This window comes from Sus scrofa, chromosome 18, assembly GCF_054392235.1.
Source record: "Sus scrofa isolate SSC_HxYL_T2T_F1_AM1 chromosome 18, Sscrofa_HxYL_maternal_Yorkshire_Landrace_v2.0, whole genome shotgun sequence".
NCBI lineage: Eukaryota > Metazoa > Chordata > Mammalia > Artiodactyla > Suidae > Sus > Sus scrofa.
Window position 1 is genome coordinate 39,927,408 of NC_139400.1, and position 21,610 is coordinate 39,949,017.

At 36.8% G+C, this 21,610-nt stretch overlaps 1 protein-coding gene and 1 long non-coding RNA gene across 10 annotated transcripts in view; one reads left to right on the plus strand and one right to left on the minus strand.

Annotated features, from left to right (window-relative positions):
- LOC106506806 (uncharacterized) overlaps window positions 1-21,610 on the plus strand; it is a 424,630-nt gene that overhangs the window by 349,289 nt on the left and 53,731 nt on the right. The window contains exons 4-5 of one of the 4 annotated variants that reach the window (XR_014834198.1): window positions 17,788-17,889; window positions 18,206-19,462. The exons of the other annotated variants lie outside the window; for them this stretch is intronic. This is a non-coding gene — a long non-coding RNA (uncharacterized LOC106506806). Of the gene's footprint in view, window positions 1-17,787; window positions 17,890-18,205; window positions 19,463-21,610 lie in introns of those variants that run through there. 4 annotated transcript variants of the gene reach the window in all.
- MDFIC (MyoD family inhibitor domain containing) overlaps window positions 1-21,610 on the minus strand; it is a 101,053-nt gene that overhangs the window by 3,343 nt on the left and 76,100 nt on the right. The window lies entirely within an intron of this gene.

Genomic DNA, 21,610 nt, shown 5'->3' on the forward strand with positions numbered 1-21,610 from the left:
AAAAACAGTAAGACTCTTTGGCTCCAACTGTTGTTTCTGGGATAGTTCTTATGCCTATCTCTAACAATTTGTGCCTTAGCAGATGACACAGTAACACTGCTTTACCACTTCATGTGTGAAAAAGTGCTTCACATTTCTGTTATTACCTGAGACATCTCTCATGATGCCTCTCTAAACAACAAACATAAACTGATATAAAAAAGTAAGAAATGAAACATAAAATACAATCTAATAAAGTTAGTACAACATATTCTAACCTCTTTTTCAGAATTTTTGGGGAAAGTAATTGAAGACGTTCTATTTCTGGAGGACTTCAGCACATGCAATAAAATAATTTAAGAACAATGTTATATAACATAGGCCTAATTTCAGAAGTAGTTTGTGAATTTTTTGTCTCTTTTTTTTTTTTTTTTTTTTTGCTATTTCTTGGGCCGCTCCTGCGGCATATGGAGGTTCCCAGGCTAGGGGTCCAATCGGAGCTGTAGCCACCGGCCTACGCCAGAGCCACAGCAACGCGGGATCTGAGCCGCGTCTGCAACCTACACCACAGCTCACGGCAACGCTGGATCGTTAACCCACTGAGCAAGGGCAGGGATCGAACCCGCAACCTCATGGTTCCTAGTCGGATTCGTTAACCACTGCGCCACGACGGGAACTCCTATTTTGTGAATTTTTATCAGGATTATTTCTTTTTCTTTTTTCTTTTTTAAATATCATACAATGCAAACTTTAATGAGGGGATTCTGCTTCCAACAACAGCAACAGTACAGAACAATCCCTACCCCGATCCCACTGTCACATGACTTGTGTGTTTCTGTATTTGGATTTAAAACTGAGTACATTTGATGGAGTTTCATCAAATCATGTATTACATAATAAATTCTCCAACTCCATGAACATTCTCCTTTTTCCCTGTAGTCTCTAACTTTGTAGAGAGTCTGTGATGTTGTAAAAGGGGGAAATGTGGGAAATACATATTCCACATGCCAGATGGCAAAGAAGGGCAAGGGTGAGAAAAGAACTCAAAAAGGGCACTCCAGAGTAGTTGGCAGAATTGAAGGCTAAAAAAATACACCAGTCTTTGCTCCTATTCTTCTCAGTGCCAAGCCCACTCTCATTAAAAGGTCTATGGAACAACTGGAAAAAGATCACAGTGTTGCAAGTCTGGGAGTTTCTCTACATCTTGATCTAATGTTTTTAGAAATATAGTTGTCATCCCTTATCAGTGGGGGATATGCTCCAAGACACCTGGTAGATGCCTGAAATTTCAGATAGTACTGAACACACCCATGATGATGTTTAATTTACAAATTAGGCAAAGTATAAACAATAATAAAAAATAGAACAATAAAAACAATATTCTGTGATATGAGTTATGTGAATGTAGTCTGTCTTTCAAAATTATCTTGTACCACTTTAATGCCATTTCCATTTTAAACTAAGCTCCTATTATGCACTGTGACCATAACTTTTAAAGTTTAAAGTACCACAGCAAAATTATCCCAAATTTTATTTTTCCTTCTTCACACTTTCACAGAGAGAAAATTCCATTCTTACTGTAGATTTTAGCAAACTCAGCATACAATTTTCTTCTTTCCTTATTGAGTTGAGAACTTGCACGTTTTCACAGACAAGCAGCACTTTACAACTTCTCTCTGGCAAATCTGAATTGCCAGCATCACTACTCTTGTGCTTTGGAGCCATTATTTTTAAGATAAAAGTTACTTGAACACAAGCACTGCAGTATTATGACAGTCAAGTCTGATAACCAAAAAGGCTGCTAAGTGATGAACAGATGGAATACACTGGACAAAAGGCTGATTCATGTTGTGAGTGAGATGGACCTAGACAGCACAAGGTTTCATCATGCTGCTCAGAGTGGCAGCCAAGTTAAAGCTTAGGAATTGTTTATTTCTAGTGTTTTCCCTATAGTTTTTTGAGAGTGCAGTTGACTTGGGTAAAAGAAACCATGGGAAGCAAAACCACAAATAAGGGGGACATCCATATCCAATCATATCAGGAAAACAGTGAACTCAACTACATGGTTGCAAGTCCATAGCCTTGGAAAGATCTGGGTTTCTAGAGAGGCTGTAGTTTCTCTCTTTCTACATTTTTTTCTATAAATTTTGTTCTAATATCTTAGATGTTTCTGTTCAATGTAGTTTTTCCAGCATTATGTTATCATTGTGATTTGTAAAATATCAAAAATATAATAAAGAGCTAGTTTTATTATTATTCTATTAAAAAACTAGTGTTTAACTGTCAGCAAGCCAGTTCTTGTCAACATGCCTTCAAACAAATACCTATATTAACTAGTTCTAATGACACTTCTTAACTTTGTATTGTGCTATGGAATGCTTGTATTTTAAGACTAAGAGAAGGAATCTACAAAAACTCACTTGACACCAAAAAACCTTAAATATAATTACTGAACATTAGATTCCTCATTAATCATAAAATACATCATACATGGAACTGTATTAATGAATCTATCAATTTCAAAGGGGGAAAGAACAGTATTCCCACCCAGCCTTAGAAATAGAGGGTTACAGTATCACCGAAGCCTCCTTTGGTCCCTTCCTAAGTACATCTTCCTCCTCTGAGTATCAAGCATTGTTTTAAATGATGAGTGAATCTTTCCTTTGCTTTTCATTGCACTTTTACAACAGTGAATCTGAGAATAGCCCTACATAATCTATTAGAAAGGAAACAATACCAAGTAAATTCCCATGAGTAACACTTTACCTCAATATTATGTGTTTCAGATTTACCCTTGTTGATTCATGTAGCTAAAGTTCACTTATTTTCTAGATGTACAGTTTTACATTAATTTAGTACACTGTAACTTATTTATCCATCCTAATAATGAATATTTTGGTCATTTCCAGTGTTTTGCCATTCCAGACTTTAATTTTTAAAACTGTTTTGCATAAGTCTCCTGGAGCACACATGCTAAATAATTAGCAGTATAATTACTGGGCTACAGTATAAGCATATGTCGAATCTAGCTAGGTAATACCAAATTTATTTTGAAAGTGATTGCTCCAAAATTTACTCCCACCAACAAAGTGTGAGAATGCTTATTTTTCACATCCTAATCTTTGAAATTGTCATATTTTCATATATGCAATTTTTTGAGTGTGATATGGCATCTCATGATTTTAATCTGCACTTACTTGTTTACTCATAAATTTGAACATCCTTTTATATTGCTGGGCATTCATGTATCCTCTTCTCTGAAATGGATATTCATGGTTTCCCCTCACTTTTCTATTAAATTGTCTTTTTTTCTTAATGATTTGTAGAAGTTCTTCATAGAGTCAAGACTGTGGTCCTTTGTCAAATATGATTGTCCTCTCTCAGTATATAGCTTTTTTTGTAGTTAAGATAACAAGAGGAATTAAATTTTAGTTTGAGAGTTTGAAGTGATGAAGACAAATCCCTATCAATTCTTGATTTTAGCTGGAAATATGGGATTACATGGCTGAGAAAGTGTAGTGGCAGATAGCCAAGCCTGACAAATAAGTGAGTGAAAAGAAGAGGAGGCATCCTTAAGATGTGGTAGCTGAATGAAATAAAAGTTTTTAGTGTCTGATTTAAAACAAGGGAGTCCAACCATTCTGAAGATAAAAAAGGAGAGGGAGTTCCCTGGTGCCTTAACAGGTTAAGGATCAGGTGTTGTCACTGCCGTGGCTCAGGTTCAATCCCTAGCTAAGGACCTTTCACATGCGGTTGGTGTAGCCAAAAAAAAAAAAAAAAAAAAAAAGGAAGGAAGGAAAGAAGGAAGGAAGGAAGGAAGAGATAAGAAACCAATAAGTCATCAGGAGAAAGGTTGAATGTGGCTGGTGTGACTTGGCTGCCCTCAGGATGAAGAGGAATGGGAGTGACATTCCCAACTAAACGACTCATTGCTGCTCATAGATAATAATCATTTGAGAGTCAAAATGTCTTCCAGATTCTAGTTGATAATGACATTTCATATAACAGATACAAGTAGTGGTTTTACACAGACAAGTCTGGCATTAATGAAGAAAAAGCATTTATTAATTAAGAAATGTGTTATCTTAGAAGAGATGTTTCTATCACTCTTTATTTTTAAGAAACTTACTTTGTGTTAAATCCTGTTTTAATCTCTTTACAAATACTAATTATTTTTATTAAAATAGTATTTCTAAGAAGCAGTAATGGTATTAACCTCATTTTACCACAGATAGTTTACAGAAAACTTAGAAAATTTGCTCAAAGTCATACAGGTAGGAAGTAGAGAGCTGTGGTCAATTCGCCTCTCTTGGCCATGGTCTAATCCAGTGTGCTATGCTGCCACTGAAGGGATAGGTCACTTCTAACACTTGGTTCATCTTCCTGGGGGAAGAAATCCAAGTGGTTTCTGCTGAAGTCTTGCTGATCTGCAGTTGGCCTTGATTCATGTTCCCCTCCCTTTCTAAAGATGATTCTAAATTGTAGTTTTAATGAAAACTTGGTAGTAAATGTTATCCTTCAATGAGTTAAGAGCAAAGTTTATGAATTGGAGAACTCATAAGCCACCAGTCATATTGCTGAAATAGACATAAGAGGGTAGACAGCCAAGAGAGAGATGAATTCTCAATCAAAAGAAATAAATCTAAATTTAAAACTTAAAAATTAAGGTCCGCAGTTAGACAAACAGGAGCAATGTAGAGATTACATAGGAATTTACTGGTAAAACATGGCAAAAAGGTTTCAAAAAATAAGTTCTTTAGATAAACATTAAAACTTACAAAAAATAGTCAACCTCTTAAAACATAGGTCCTACATAATTTACTACAAAAGCACTTTGGGCAACTCTGAAAATCAAATCCATGAGTGGTATCAAATCTACCTAAAGAAGCCACAAACTAAAATTTATTTTAGAGATTAAAGTGATATTAAACAAGGTCCATTTACAGAGACATCTACTAGAAACACATTCGTTTTCTGTACGTTATAAGTAGAGAAATACCTAGATAGAACAGCAAAAGAGAAACCAACCGAAAAATGAATTCCTAGATTCTATTAAATCAATTGAATAATCGGATTTGTATTCCTTGCTAAAAGCATTTTTAATCGATGTACAGTTGATTTATAATGTTGTTAGTTTCTGCTGTACAGCAAAGTGATTCAGTTATACATATATTTTTTATATTCTTTTCCATTATGATTTATCATAGGCTATTTAATATAGCCTCCTGTGCTATACTGCAGATCCTTGTTTATCCATTCTGTATATAATAGTTTGCATATGCTAATCCCAAACTCCCAATCCTCCCTCACCTCTCTTCTCCCTTCGCAACTGCCAGTCTGTTCTTTATGTCTGCAAGTCTGTTTCTATTTTGTGGATATCTTCACATGTGTCATATTTTATATTCCACATGTAAGTGACATCATTTGGCATTTTATCTTTCTCTTTCTGAATTACTTCACTTAGTATAATAATCTCTAAATCCATCCAAGTTGCTGCAAATGGCATTATTTCATCCCTTTTTATTGCTGCATAGTATTCCATTGTATATGTACCATATCTTCTTTATCCATTCATCTGTCAATAGACATATAGGTTGTTTCCATGACTTGACTATTGTGAATAGTGCTGTTTTGAACACTGGGGCGCATTATCTTTTATGTCTTTTTGCCATTTTCTGTGGCATTATCTTTTTAATTATATTTTTGCCAGGCTATATGCCCAGAAGCGGAATAGCTGGGTCATATGGCAAATCCATTTTTAGTTTTTATTGAGGAGCCTCCCTACCCTTTTTTATAGTAGCTGCACTAGCTTATGTTCCCTCCAACAGTGTAGGAAGGTTCCCTTTTCTCCACACTCTTTCCAGTATTTGTTATTTGTAGATTTTTAAATGAGGGCCATTCTGACTGATGCAAGGTGATACCTCATTGCAGTTTTTGATTTGCACTTCTCTAATAATTAGCAATTAATTAGCAATTATCCTTTCCTATGCCTGTTGTCCATCTGTATGTCTTATTTGGAGAAATGCCTATTTAGATCTTCTCACTTTTTGATCGAGTTGGTTGTTTTATTGTTGTTGACTTGTATGAGCTGTTTGAATATTTTGGAAATTAAGCCCTTGCCAGTTGCATTGCTTGCAAATTTTCTCTCAGTCTGTAGGGTGTCTTTTCATTTTATTTGTGGTTTCTTTTGCTGAAAATGAGCTTGTAAATTTGATTAGGTCTCATTTGTTTATTTGTGCTTTTGTTTCTATTGCCTTGGGAGACTGACCTAAGAAAACACTGGTATGATTTATGGATTTATGTCAGAGAACGTTTTGCCTATGTTTTCTTCTAGGAGTTTTATGGTATCATGCCTTGTATTTATTTAAGCCTTTAAACCACTTTGAGTTTATTTTTGTGTATGGTGGGAGACTGTATTCTAACTTCATTGGTTTACATGCAGCTGCCCAATTTCCCAGCACCACTTATTGAAGAGACTGTCTTTTTTCCATTGTATATATTCTTGCCTCCCTTTATCGAAGACTGACTGTTGGATATGTGGGTTTATTTCTGGATTCTCAATTCTGTTCCATTGATCCACAATCTGTTTTTGTGCCAATATCATGTTGTTGTTGATTACTGTAGTTTTGCAGTATTGTCTGAAGTCTGGGAGGGTTATGCATCCTACTTTTTTCTTTTTTCTCAGGATTGCTTGGCAATTCTGGGTCTTTCGTGAATTCATATAAAGTTTAGTATTATTTGTTCTAATTCTGTGAAAAAATGTCATAGGCAAATTGATAGAGATCACATTAAATCTGTAGATTGCTTAGGGTAGTATGGCCATTTTAACAATATTAATTTTTCCAGTTCAGGAGTATGGGTTATTCTTCCATTTCTTTGAATCATCTTCAGTTTCCTCTAAGTCTCTCACCTCCTTGGTAAGGTTTATTCTTAAATATATTTTTGGATGCAATTTTTAAAAGGATTTTTTTTACATTCACTTTCTGATATTTCATTGTTAGTGTAAAGAAATGCAGCCAACTTCTGTACGTTAACTTTGTATCCTGCTAATTGCTGAATTTGTTTGCCAGTTCTAGTAGTTTTAATATGGAGTCATTAATGTTTTCTATATACAGTATCTCTTCTTCACACCCTCTCCAGGATTTTTTATTTGTAGATTTATTATGATGGCCATTCTGACCAGTGTGAGATGGTACCTTACTGTAGTTTTGATTTGTATTTCTCTAATAATTAGTGATGTTGAACATCTTTTCATGTACCTACTGGCCATCTGTATGTCTTCTTTGAGGAAATCTCTATTTAGGTCTTCTGCCCATTTTTCAATCAAGCTGCTTATTTTGTTGTTGTTGAATTGTATGAGTAGTTTGCATATTTTGGAGATAAAGCCCTTGTTGGTTTCATCATCTGCAACTATTTCTCCCATTTCTTAAATTGTCTTTTAGCTTTTTATGGTTTCTTTCACTGTGCAAAAGCTTGTAAGTTTGATTAGGTCCCATTTTTTTATTTTTGTTTTTATTTCTATTGCCTTGGGAGACTGATCAGTTTAGGTCAGAAAATGTTTTGCCTATGTTCTTTTCTAGGAGGCTTATGGTGTCATGGCTTATGTTTAAGTTTTTAAGCCATTTTGAGTTTATTTTGGGGCAAGGTGTAAGGGTGTGTTCTAGATTCACTGATTTATAGGCAGCTGTCCAATAGAACTACCATATGACCCAGCACTCCCATTCCTGGGTATATCTGGACAAACCTAGAATTAAAAAAAATAATGTACGCCTATGTTCACTGCAGCACTACTCACAATAGCCAAGACATGGAAACAACCTAAATGTCCATTGACAGATGAATGGATTAAGGAGATGTGGTAATATATATAATGTAATACTACTCAGCCTTGAAAAAGAACAAAATAATGCCATTCATAGCAACATGGATGAACTAGAGATTATCATACTAAGTAGGGTTTGTAGATGGAAAGAGTTAGTAGATTCAAAGTAGAGAAGGACAAATGCCATAAGATAGCATTTAGATGTTGAATCTGAAATATGACACAAACCTATTTACAAAACAGAAACAGCCAGACATGGAAAACATACTTATGGTTGCCAAGGAGGAGAGGGGTGTGAGATGGACTGGAAGTCTGGGGTTAGTAGATGCAAACAATTAAATTTAGAATGGATCAACAGTAAGATCCTACTGTAGAGCACAGGGAGCTCTATCCAATCTCCTGGAATAGACTATGATGTAAAATAATATTAAAAAAAGAACGCATATATATGTCACTGTCACTTTGCTGTATGGCAGAAATTGGTACAACATTGTAAATAAATTACACTTTGATTAAAAAAAATAGCTTTTATTATGTTAAGATTGTTCCCTCTATACTCACTTGGGTATGAGTTTTTACCATGAATGGATGTGGAATTTTATCAAATGCTCTTTTTGCATCTATGGAGATGATCATTTTTTGTCTTTTCTTTTGCTGTTGTGGTGTACCATATTGACTTGCATATGTTGAACCACCCTTGTGACCCTAGGATGAATCCAATATGGTTATTGTATATTATCTTTTTTTATGTGTTCTTGGATTTGGTTTGCTAATGTTTTGTTGAGAATCAAAAGCATTTTTCTTTTCAGTTGTGTTCTACAAAAAGCAGTTTGACTGTGACTTGGGGCAATGAAAAGGTTAAAATAAGAATAGCTGTTAGAGTTTCTGCCTCTACCACTCCTCCTACCCCCAGGGGATGTGGAATCATAAAAGGCATTAAGTTGTTGGTTTTATTTGAAGCAAAGAGAGGATTATAAGAATTATAAAATTAAGAAGACTTAAATGGAGAAACAAACTAAAGAATATGAGTCCTCTGCATCCATGTAGTTTGCTGACAGAAATAATTGTTTTTCCCTCTGTTCTTGTGGGTTTTAGTTTTTATGGATTTATTCAGTCATATGTGCAGTTTTTGCCAAAAGCGTTTAACCTTTGAGAAGCCAACTAGGTTCTGGGAAGGATGCCTGTTCCTAACTGGGCCCAAAAGGATTGCCCAATTCAGTGTATTACTGAGAGGAGAACTCAGCACAAGACTGACAGCTACTGTAAAGTTAGGAAAACAAAGGAACATACCAGCAGCCAAGGAGCTAAAAAGAAAGCATAATAGGAAATCTTTAGCACAACATTTGATTTTAAAAAAAAGTTATGAATTACTTGCAGACACAAACCCAAACAAAATCTTTGAGTCTTCTGAAAGGTCATCAATGTTAAACCCGTGCAACTGGCATATCTTGAACACATCTAGCTTCCCAATACTGTGAAGGTAACAACTAAAACCTACTTTAAAAGCATCTTACATGACTGTTGGAAATATCTGTGACTGATCTGAGAGCCTTTGTTCTGTTTAAAATGAGATTGAAGGAGCTCCTGTTGTGGCTCAGTGGTTAATGAACCCGACTAGTGTCCATGAGAGTGTGGGTTCGATCCCTGGCCTTGCTCAGTGGGTTAAGGATCTGGTGTTGCCGTGAGCTATGGTGTATATCACAGACGTGGCTCCGATCCTGTGTTGCTGTGGCTTTGGTGTAGGCCAGCAGGTGCAGCTACAATTTGACCCCTAGCCTGGGAACCTCCATATGCCTTGAATGTGGCCCTAAAAAGACAAAAAAATAAAAATGAGATTTAAGATTCATCTTTATAAGAATACATTAGTTTAATAATAAAATTATCCCAAATTTATTTACCAAATCATATGTGACCCAAAATACTATGCAATTATGAGGAAAGTAGTTTGTTACAGTGAAGGAAACCCTAAGAAAATTGTTTGCACAGTAAATTCAGCTGTATTCTAAATAAGGTATTCTTTTTTTGTCTTTTAGTTTCCTTAAGATGTGGTATGACAGGTGCTTTGAATTTCTTGGAACAAAGACACCAAACAGTGGAGTACAGGGAAGGGTAAAGAACAGAGAATTCTGAGAATAACCCACAACCCATTTTTGAGCAAAGGCAGATTTGTATGTGTCTTGTCTTGACTAATCTCTAATAACATTTTCTGTGACTTAAAATGCTTGAAAATACTATCTTAATCAGTCCCCCATCATGTAAACTATATACTAAGAATCGGGTTCATTATCATTTTTAACAGGCCAACAGTATGAAAAAGAGCAGTCGTAGATTAGAGCATGAGCAGTCACTTATGTGTAATTAGCAATTTAGGAAATTGCATTGAGATCAAAACTGACTCTAGCTTTACCATCAAAGCCACTGCGAACCCACAGGTGCTCCCATGTCTTCAGCTGCAAAGGCTCACATCCGCCCTGCAGGGGCACAGGGCGGGCTCACCGTGCAGAGAAAGAGGCATTCTCTTCCCCAGATAGTGCTTTGCTGCAACTGCTTCTCAATATAAAATAAACAGGCTAAAAGTTGGTTTTGGTCATCCTGAATCTTAGCCAGGATGGCTAGGTCAGTATCTGGCCTCTGTGAAAAGCCAGCTGTGAGGGACAAGACACAGACATCTCAAGGGAGTTCTGCTCCTCAAGTGATCATGGGGCAGGAAATATTTACAAAGACGGCACGGTAGCTCAGCTCCAAGTAGCTGCACGTCTCCAAGCCAGAGGACGCACAGCATTCTGGCCTACGGCCCTAGAATGACCTGCTGCTTGCATAAACTGGCCTGAAGTACGCCTCCCACACAGAGCCCTCTGGCACACTGCTGTCCCCGCGAGGCCATGCAGCTTCGCCAAAACACAGTCAACATTTTCCTAGTAGGGAAGAAAGTTAGATAGGTCAGGAGGTAAAAGCAAGAGAACAGCTACATTTTCCACTGCAGCACAAAGACGACCACACTTTAGGGAAACTGAACAATAACATCTACTATTATCTTTCAATAAATGCAAAAGAATCATAGAAAAAAACCAGCTCCATTCTCCCACACCCCACTAAGGGACTCCTCAGTAATTTTCCTAGCATGTATCCAAATCCTGGAATCTGTCCTCCTCCTATGGGAAGTGCATTTGGATTTTAAATTACACTAAATGGATAGCACAGATTCTTTGATTCTTATTTGTTTATCTTGCTGCCTGAAGTTGACTCATTACTGCAAACTCTCAAGATTTATCCAATTACTGTTGGTCATGACTTCACTGTAGCACTGATTCAAGCAGCCGTTTTTAACGAGTCTCATTTTATAAATAAATAAAGTCTAGGAAGATAACATATATATCAGGTCACTTTTTATTTCCCAGGAGCTTTACACAGGTATTTGCCCAGAAATAAACACTCAGATGGTAGAGGTATTTTATTTAATACACAATAAATGCAAAGTTAGTATGCAGACAGAGAGGTAGGGAAAGAGATGCTAAAAAATTATCAATGATGAAAGTATTATTAATGTTGGATTACTGAAACTCCACGACATTTTAAGATCACACATTTGGTAGCTAATAATAACAGTTCTGTCCTCATAGGGTTATAGTAAGGATTAAAAGAGTCAATGTATATGAAGTACTCAATAGAGAATTTATCATGTAAGTACTTACTAAATATTATTACTGTGATAGCAACAAAGATGATGGAAAAAGATTTATAATAGAGAGGCTATAATGTTTTACCTTTTGATGTTTCATTCACTCTGATTACCACACCAAAATAGAGCCATTCTATTTTAACCTAAGGAGGTTTATAAAAGGCTCTGTACATAGTTCAAACACTTAAAAAGAGAGAACCAAGAAGGCAATTCTAAGAGACAGAATCTGCAGAAGAGTGGAGCAGAAATCTGCCCGGAAAGATTTAGTCAGTCTTGTGTTTGGCTACAGCAGAAGCTTTAAAAATAATAATCTTTTTCCATATTTAAACTATCATCCATTTATTCTCTCAGGAAGCTAGAAAGCAAAAACAGAGTGAAACCACACTTGAATCTATTCAATGCTGACTTTATTAAGTTGGCCAGTTGCAATATCTCTAATCCAAAAAAATTAATTAATAGCAAGGTTGCATATAACTTTTGGATAACAAAATCTACTTTAGAGCTTAAAAGTATTTTCCTAGAAAGAATCACTGTCTAATAGTCTCTGCTAAAGTTGGTCATAACACTATGACTAGGACAAAAAAAAAAGAAAGTCAATTCTCTATATCTAATGAAAATATGTATTTATATAAAAATGATATAAGAAATCTCTCTCAAGATTAGCCTGATTTTTTCCTATTTTTAGTTTTTCAACTATGTTTATTTCATAGTTCAACTTTCAGCTTCCCCTCTTCTGATTTGTGCTTGTTTAAATATTACGCAAGGTATATTATGAAAAAAAAAAAAATCAACCTTTTTTTAAGCCATGTAATACCTGATTTGGGAGATTCTGCAGAAGGTGTTGATGGGGACGATAGTAAAATAACACCTTTGCCATGTCAGATGCTATATTTTTTATTGAGGTATAATCGACATATAACGTATTAGTTTCAGGTGTACACTGCAGTGATCTTCTATTTGTGTATACTACATAATGATCACCACAATATGTCTAGTAACATCCCCCATGGTACATAGTTACAAAATTTTTTTTCCTTGTGATAATTAGGATGTAACCTCTTTCAGATGAACTTCCAAATATGTAATATAGTATTACTAATTATATTCAATCCCCATCAGTTATTTATTTTATAACTGGAAATTTGTAGCTTTTGACCTCCTACAACCATTCTCCCCCCATCTCTGGCCACCAGCAATCTGATCCGTGTATCTATAGCTCCTGGTTGCTATTGTTGTTTTTAAGGTGCCACATAGAAGATCATAATGATATGTGTGTTTTTCTTTAGAAGTCATTTCACTTAGTATAATGCTCAGAAGGTCCATCCATTGTTGCAAATAGCAAGATTCCCTTCTTTGTAATGGCTTAATAATATTCCATAGACACCACATTTTCTTTAACCATTCATCAATGGACACTTAGATTGTTTACATATCTTGGCTATTGTAAATAAATGCTGCAGTGAACATTAGGATGCATGTATCTGTTTGATTTGGTGTTTTTGTTTCCTTCAGATAAATACCCAGAAGTAGAATTGCTGGATTATATTCTAGTTCTATTTTAATTTTTAAAGGAACCTCCATATTGTTTTCCACAGTGACTACCACTGGGCATTACCATCAGTAGTTCGCAAGGGTTCCCTTTTCTCCAAATCTCACCAACACTTCTTATTTCTTATGTTTTTGATAATAGCCACCATTCTACCAGATATGAGATGGTATCTCATTATCGTTTTGATTTGCATTTCTCTGATGGTTAGTGTGATATTGAGCATCTTTTCATATATCTATTGGTCATCTGTATGTCATCTTTAGAAAAATGTCTATTCAGAACCTCTGTCTATTCTTTTATTTGGACTATTTTATTTTTTTGCTATTGAGTTATGAGTTCTTAAATATATTTTGGATATGAATTCCAGTTAACATGTATTTTCTCTCATTTGGTAAGTTGCCTTTTCATTTTGTTGGTTTCCTTTGCTTTGAATAAGCTTTTTAGTCTGAAGTAGTCTCACTTGTTTGTTTTGACCTGAAAATTAAAGGCAACAAAAGCAAAATCTAAGAAATTAACACTAAGACCCATATCAAGGAACTTACAGCCTATGTTTTCTTCTGGGAGTTTTATGATTTCAGATCTTACATTCAAATTTTCAATCTATATTGAGTTAATTTTTATGTATGGTGTAAGAGAGTGGTCCAGTTGCATTCTTTTGAACATGGCCATTTAGTTTTTCCAGCATCCTCTGTTAAAGAGTCTGTCCTTTCCCCATTGTATACCCTTGGCTACTTTGTTATAAATTGACCATATAACGATGGGTTTATTTCTGGGCTATTTTGTTCCACTGGTCAATGAGTCTCTTTTTATGCCAACACCATACTGTTTTGATTACTGTAGTTTGGTAATACAGTCAGAATCAGACAGCATAATTTCTCAAGGTTTGTTCCTTTCTCAAGATTGTTTTGGCTAGTCTGGGTCATTTGTAGTTCCAAACAAATATTAGAGTTGTTATATTTCTGTGAAAAAATCCAGAATTTTGACAGGGGTTACATTGAACCTGTATATTGCTTTGGGTAGTATGGACATTTTAATAATATTAATTCTTCCAATCCATGAACACAAATATCTTCCTATTTACTTATGTTTCCTTAAATCTCTTGCTTCATGGTCTTATAGTGTTAAGTGTACAGATCTTTCACCTCCTCGGTTAAACTTATTCTTGGGTACTTTATTTATTTTGATACAATTGTAAATTGGATTATTTTATTAAATTTTGATAGTATATTATTAGTGTATAGAAACGGAACTGCTTTTTACACTAATTGGATATAGTAACTTTACTGACTACAAAGTTTTTGGGAGTTCCCATCATGGAAACAAATCAGACTAGTATCCATGAGGATGCAGGTTCAATCCCTGGCCTCGCTCAGTAGGTTAAGGATCCAGTGTTGCCATGAGCTGTGGTGTAGGCTGGAAGGTACAGCTTGGATCTGGCATGGCTGTGGCATAGGCCAGCAGCTACCGTTCCAATTTGACCCCTAGTGTGGGAACCTCCATATGCTGTGGGTGTGGCCCTAAAAAAATTTTTAAATAAAAAATTTTGGAAGTGTCTTCATAAGGGTTTTCTATACATAAGATCATGTCATCTGCAAATAGTAAAAGTTTTACTTCTTTCTTTTAAATTAAATGTCTACTCTTTTTTTCTTGCCTTACTGCTCTGTCTAGGGCTTCTAGTACTGTACTGAATAAATGTGATGAGAGTGGGCACCATTGTTTTGTGCCTGGTTTTAGAAGAAAATTTTTCAGCTTTTCGCCATTGAGTATGTTAACTGTAGGCTTGTTCTTCACAGCCTTTATTATGTTGAGGTATGTTCCCTCTATATACACTTTGAGAGTTTTTTTAATCATAAATGGATGTTGAATTTTGTCTAGTGTATTTTTCTCTATCTAATGAAATAATCATTATTCTTATCCTTTACTTTGTAACTGTGGTATATCACATTGATTGATTTGTAGATGTTGAAACATCCTTGCATCCCTGGAATAAATCCCACTTAATCATGATGTCAGATCCTTTTACTGTACTGTTGAACTCAGCTAATATTTTGTTGAGGATTTTGCATCCCTTTTTGACAAGGATATTCTTCCATAATTTCATTTCTGGTGATGTTTTTGCCTAGTTTTGGTATCAGAGAATGCTGGCCTCATAAAAGTTTGCAAGTGTTCCCTCCTCCTCTATTTCTTCAAAGAGGTGAGAAGGTTTGGTTTAATTCTTAATTTTAACCTTTAATTCTTTAAAGGTTTGACAGGATTCACCAGTAAAATCATCTGGTCCTAACTTTTGTTTGTTGGAAAGTTTTTGTTTGTTTGTTTTAAAATTAGTGATTCAGGAATTCCCACTGTGGCTCAGGAGTAATGAAAATAACTAATATCCATAAGGATGCAGGCTCAATCCCTGGCCTGTTCTGTGGGTTAAGATCCATCCAGCATTGCCATGAGCTGTGGCATAGGTCACGGATGCAGATTGGATCCTGCATTGCTGTGGCTGTGGTGTAGGCGGGCAGCTGCAGCCCCAATTAGACCCGTAGCCTGGGAACTTCCATATGCTGTGGGTGCATCCCTAAAAAGACAAATAAATAAAATTATTGATTCAATCTCCTTCCTTGAAATAGGTCTGTTTGACTTTTCTATTTCTTCCTGATTAAATCTTGGTAGGCTGTATGTTTCTAGAAATTTATCCATTTCTTCTAAGTTGTCTGATTTGTTGGTGTATAATTGTTCAAAGTATTCTCTTATGCCCCTTGTATTTCTGTGGAATCAGTTATAATCTCTCCTCTTTCATTTCTAATTTTATTTGAGTCATCTATTTTCCTGGTGAGTCTAGTTAAAGGTTTGTCAATTTTATCTATTTCATTTAGTTTTCATCTGAACTTTATTATTTCCTTCCTTCTATTTACTTGAGCTTTGGGCTTCATTTGCTCTTCCTTTTCTAGTTCACTGAGGTATAATGTTAGGTGGTTTGAGATTTTTCTGATTTCTTGAGGTAGGCATTCGTTACTATAAACTTTCCACATAGAACTGCTTTGCAGTGTCCCATAAGTATTTCAATCTCATTTGCCACAAGATTTCTCTTTTGATTTCTTCTTTGACCTACAGGGTGTTTGGTAACATATTGTCTAATCTGTACACATTTGTGAATCTACCAATTTTTCTTTTAATTTCTCATTTCATACTCTTGTGGTTAATATGATGTCATTCTTCTAAAATTTTATTAGGATTTCTTTTGTGGCCTAATATATAATCTATCCTGGAGAATATTCCATTTGTACTTGTGAAGAATGTGTTTTTGTTGCTTTTCGGATGAAATGTTTTGTGTATATCTGTTAAGTCCATCTGTTCTAACATGTTTAAGGCCAGTGTTTTCATATTGACTTTCTGTATGGGTGATCTGTCCATTGATGAAAGTAGGATATTAAAGTCCCCTGTTCTTACTATATAGCTGCCTATTTTTCCTTTTGGATTTGTTAATATTTGCTTTATATATTTAGGTGTTTCAACATTGAGTGTAAACATATACACAAAATGTTATATCCTCTTGTTGGACTGACTACTTATTGGAGTTATAATCATTTTTACTACTTTTGTCTTAATCTCTTAATTGCTTTATAAGTGATTAATCTTATATTGATCTTTGCCGGTGAGATTTATACTTTAATATGTTTTAGTATTACTGATCAGGGCCCTTTCTCTTTAGTTTAAAAAAGTTCCTTTAACATTTCTTGTATGACTAGTCTAATGATGATGAACTTGTTTTGTTTTTGCTTAATTGGAAAAACTCTTTCTCTCTCCCTCAGTTCAGAAGGACACCTTTTCTGAGTAGAGTATTACTGGTTGGAGGTTTTCTTTCCACATTTTGAATACATTGTGTAAACTGCTTATGGCCTGCAAGGTTTCTGTTTAAAAATCTGTGTATAGTCTTATGGGTGTTCCCTTTTATCAAGTTGTTTTTCTCTTGATACTTTTAAGATTCTCTCCCCGTCTTTAAATTTTGACCTTTTAATGATAACACATTTTTGTGTGGATCTCTTTAAGTTCTCTTTTTTTTTTTGGAAATTTTGGGCTTTCTGAATCTGGATATCTGTTTCCTTCTCCAGGTAAGGGGAATTTTCAGCCGTTATCTCTCCAAATAATTTATCCATGCTTTTCCCTCTCTCTTCTCCTTCTGGAACCCCAGCAATGCTAATGTTTTCTAGTTGATTTTATCCCATATGTCCCTTAATCTACTTTTACTTTTTCATTCTGCTGCTCTGATTAAATAGTTAAATTGCCTATCTCTGAGTTCACTGATCCTTTCTTCTGCTTTATCTAGTCTACTGTTGAAGTAACCTAGTGTATTTTTTTCAGTTCAGTTTTATATTCTTCAGGTCTGTGACTTCTGTTTGGTACTATTTTGTGTTTCCACTTCTTTGCTGAAGTTCTCACTATGTTCATCCATTCTACTCCCAAGTTTGGTGAGCATGGTTATAAACATTATTTTGAAGTGTTTATCAGTTAAATCATTTAATTTCTTCTTCATTAAGGACTTTTTTGAGGGTATTTTTTCCTTATTTTTTCACTTGGAACATATTTCTATTTCTTCAAGTTCTCTGACTCTCTGTGTTGACGTCTATGCATTAGATAAAACAGCCATCTATCTCTACCAGTCTTGAAGGAGTAACCTTGTACATAAGAGGAAATTTACCATTCAATCCTGCCCTAGCTCTTGGTTGTTTCTCAAACCTTTGCGATTGCTGAAGCAGCCTCTTTTATTTTTAGTGGCTCCCAGTATTTGAGGGTGTGTCAAAACACAACATGGTCCTGAAGAGGAGGATCTCAGTTAGCACTTAGATCCAGGATGACTGGAAGCCAGACCCTCAGGTATGCAAATATGTTACATTCCTGTGGGACCACAAGCATAAGTCCCACTGGCCACCAGTGCCAGCAATCTAGAGGTTGTCCCCTGGGTAGTAGTCACAAAATTAGGGTGTCAAATGAGTGTACAAATTCCTTTCTAGGAAATACTGGTGATCTGTAGCAAGGCAGAAAGAGAACACAAAGACGGCCACTGACCTCCATTCTCTGTAGGCCCCTAGCTATGTGCCAAACCAGAAGCCTTCCCCTTAGTCCCAAGCTCAGTTCAAGCAAACAGTCAGAGTTCATAAAAACACGGGGGATGTGTTTTCTGTTTCTGCAGTGCTCTGGGAATAGCAGCCAGTGAAGAACTCTTTCCATTTGTTACATCCCTTGGATCCTAGAAATGCAAGTCCTGCTGGCCAGCAGAGCCAGCTAATCACAGAGCATTCTCCGGGTGGCAACCATAAAAACTGGTCATCAGATGTAAATGCTCTCCTGTAGGAGATGCTGGTGCTCTGGAGCACAGTGGAGGAAGAGCACAAAGATACTGCCTGCCCTATGAGGTCTCTGGAGAGGTGTACAGTAAGGCCCTTAGATGCATATTTAATTGGAAGCCTGCCTCTTGGGCCATAGCCCAAGACTTTCTTGGACTACTGCCTCTAGATGTGTCTTAGGGTTGGTGGCCATTTAAGAGCTCTTTTTCTATTGGTGATGGTTTTTATGGGCCCCTTGAGTGGCCACCAGAGCCAGGTGATCTAGAGGTGTCTCCAGGGCAGCACCTCTGAGTATTAGGGAAGGTACAAGTTCCTTTCTGGGAAACAGTGGTCTGGAGGGAAACAGAAGGAAAGCACAAAGATAAATCCTGCTCACCTCTGTCCTCAGAGAGAACTTTGATAGACCTCTAGATGTGTGTTGAATTAGATGCATACCCCATAGGCTGACACTTTAAGCTAGGCAAATAAATCTCTTTGACATAATGTTTTGGCACCTCTCAACTGGCTGGCTGTGTACTGGTCCCAAGTGACAGGTGGGCCCAGTCATACAAGCCATTTAAGAGCTGTTTCTCAGTCACTGTAGCCTTGTGGGTCTCATGGAAATGAGTTCCACTGGTATTTAAATCTAGATTGTCTCTGTAGCACAGGTCTTAAAAGTTGGGTTCTCCAGCATGGGGTTTAACCCCTTACCCCTCAGGGAGAAGATCCCAGTTTTGAGTACCCTCCTGATGTGAGTCATTGCACCAGGGTTGGGGTTTGTGGTGAGATTGTGTTTCAGCCTCTCTTGCCTGCTTTCATGAGGGTTTTGTTTGTCATTGGCCTCAGGTTCAGCTGGCTTTCAGGTTTTGTTTTGTTTTTAAGAGGAAATTATTCCAGATGTGGCTATAGACTTGGGTTGTCTTTGGGAGGAAGTGAGTTCAGGATCTTCCTGTGTTGCCATCTTGAACCAGAACTCCCCTTGTGGAATTTTTTAAGCTAATATCAGAGGCTATTACAGAGCCCCAGGGATGGCCAGGTGAGCTGTGTGACATGAGAGTTTCATCACAGCATAGGAGTAAACACACTCAGAGGAAGCAAACCGTATTCACAGGGCTGGGGTGAGGCACTGGCATGTTCTTTAGTAAGAGTCCAAAGGGCTGAGTGGCCCCAGCAGTGACTGTGCTGCAACCCTCCATGGAGGCAGGGTAGCATGCCCAGCAGGACGCACAGGCCTCACATAAGCAGGAGAAGCCTCACTTGAGAAGTCTCAGAATGTGCTTCTCTGACCTGACAGAGGAGCCAAGCCCCAACCAAAGAGGCACAGCAGTCTAATAGACACTGCAGACAAGATGAAGAGCAACAAGCTGCGTAAAATGTTAGGGTGAAATGAGACACCACAGAGCATTTCAAAGCTGTGCACAGGAGGTAAATCCTGTTGTTTATGGAATTAATTTGTGAATCAATGATGGCACTGTTACTCTTTCCACCTCGCTCTCTCTCCACCCATGTTATCTATTAATACCATCCAAATTTTTTTTAAAGGCATGATCACAAGTCAGATGAACTGGCCAGGAAGACATTGAAATTATAAGGTATAAATATCTCCACCTTAATTTAGTATACAAACAACTCCAGAGCCAAAGCAAATCTATAAACATGTCTGCAAGTCCTCTAAAACTGACAAAAACAGATAAACCTGGTTTTCTCATTTAAAAAAAAAAAAATGGAGCCTTGGTAAAATGCTTTAAATCGTGCAAAAGAAGATAAAAATAAAACTCTTTTACTCAGCTGCTTCCTAATCCTCTTCACTTCATCAGGGCCACCCCCCAGCTGAGGTCCTCCTGAGTCACAGCTCATTGCCTCTATGACAATTCAGGCTGCAAATGCTCGAACTACCAAAAGAAATGCTGTATGTTTGGTTTTGACAAGGCTTCTAGCAACAGGGAAGAACATTCTTGGGGGCATAGAAATAAAGATGTTTCAATTTATGATCACCCCCCTATCTTCATGAGTAGCACAGGCAGCCAAGTATTCTCCTGTTTATTCGGATCTAGAATATTTAAACTTGTTTCCTAGTCTTGACTCTGTCACTAATAAGCTAAGTGACCTTGAACAAGTCCTGCCTTTGTGTACGTATGCATAATGAGGGGGAAATTGATCTCCAAGTTCTTTTCAAGCACTAAGACTCTATGATGAAATAAATATCTATGAACAATAGATTGTAAAGTCTAGTTCAGGGTTTTTCCTTGGCCTTGAACAGAGCCATTGCTGGATTTAACACAAAGGTCAAAGCACAGTGGAACTGTGTATTAATGCTGAATACAAGTTGACTCCAAACTGACTAAGTCCCATGAGTGGATGGTCAGATACCATATGTTAAGTGAAGAGAATGCAAAGTTAGATCCAGGTAGTGGGGAGGCTAGGCAAAGGCACAGAGGTAAGAATTCAATAGTTTTAGAGAATTGAGTGGCTCAAAATTCTTGGGGCAGGAAAACCAAGTAGAAAGCCTTAAATTCACCATGTCAGAAATGAGGAAGCAGGTAATAATAGGATGGCAGTGGGGTCAGGCAGGATGACTCTAAGAAACAATAAAGAAGGTAGGATTAGAAGAAGTTGGCCAGACCCTGTATGAGGCAGTGATGGGAAGAGTAGAGTCAAATATGACTCCCTGGTTATAGAGCTGTTTACCAGGTGAGAAATAGAGGAAGAAAAATAGTTGGGTTTAAGATAGTCTGAGTATACTCAAATGCGGATGTCCAAGGGATGGCTGGAGACATTGGTCTGGAGCTTGAGAAATTGTCAGATTTAGATCTGGACTAGGGAGTAAGAGTAGTTGAAACTTGAATAAAATCAAGTTGCCATGGGAGAATGTCCTGAGCAAAAAGGGAATAGATGGAAGAGAATGATAGCATTTAAGTAAAGGACTGAGGAAGAGGAGCAGACAAAGGAGACTGAGCACTTAACAAGGGAATAGAAACTCCAGGAAAAGGAGGTTCCTTGGAAGCAAGAGAGAAAAATATTTCAAGGAGGTGTTGGGTCAACTCCTCTGCTTAGTCAGAGAAATTTCAGGGACACGATAAGGATGGAAATGAACAGCAGTGAGATGAGGAGTGACTGAAAAGAGAAGAAGTGGAGAACACAAAGGCAGATGCCTTTCAAGATGTCTGTGAAGGGACAGAGAAACCCTGAAGAGAAAGAAACAGCACTGCAAAGGGATGGAGTTGAGGAAAAGATACCCACAAATGCTTATGTGCGTTGTGAGATAGGAAAGA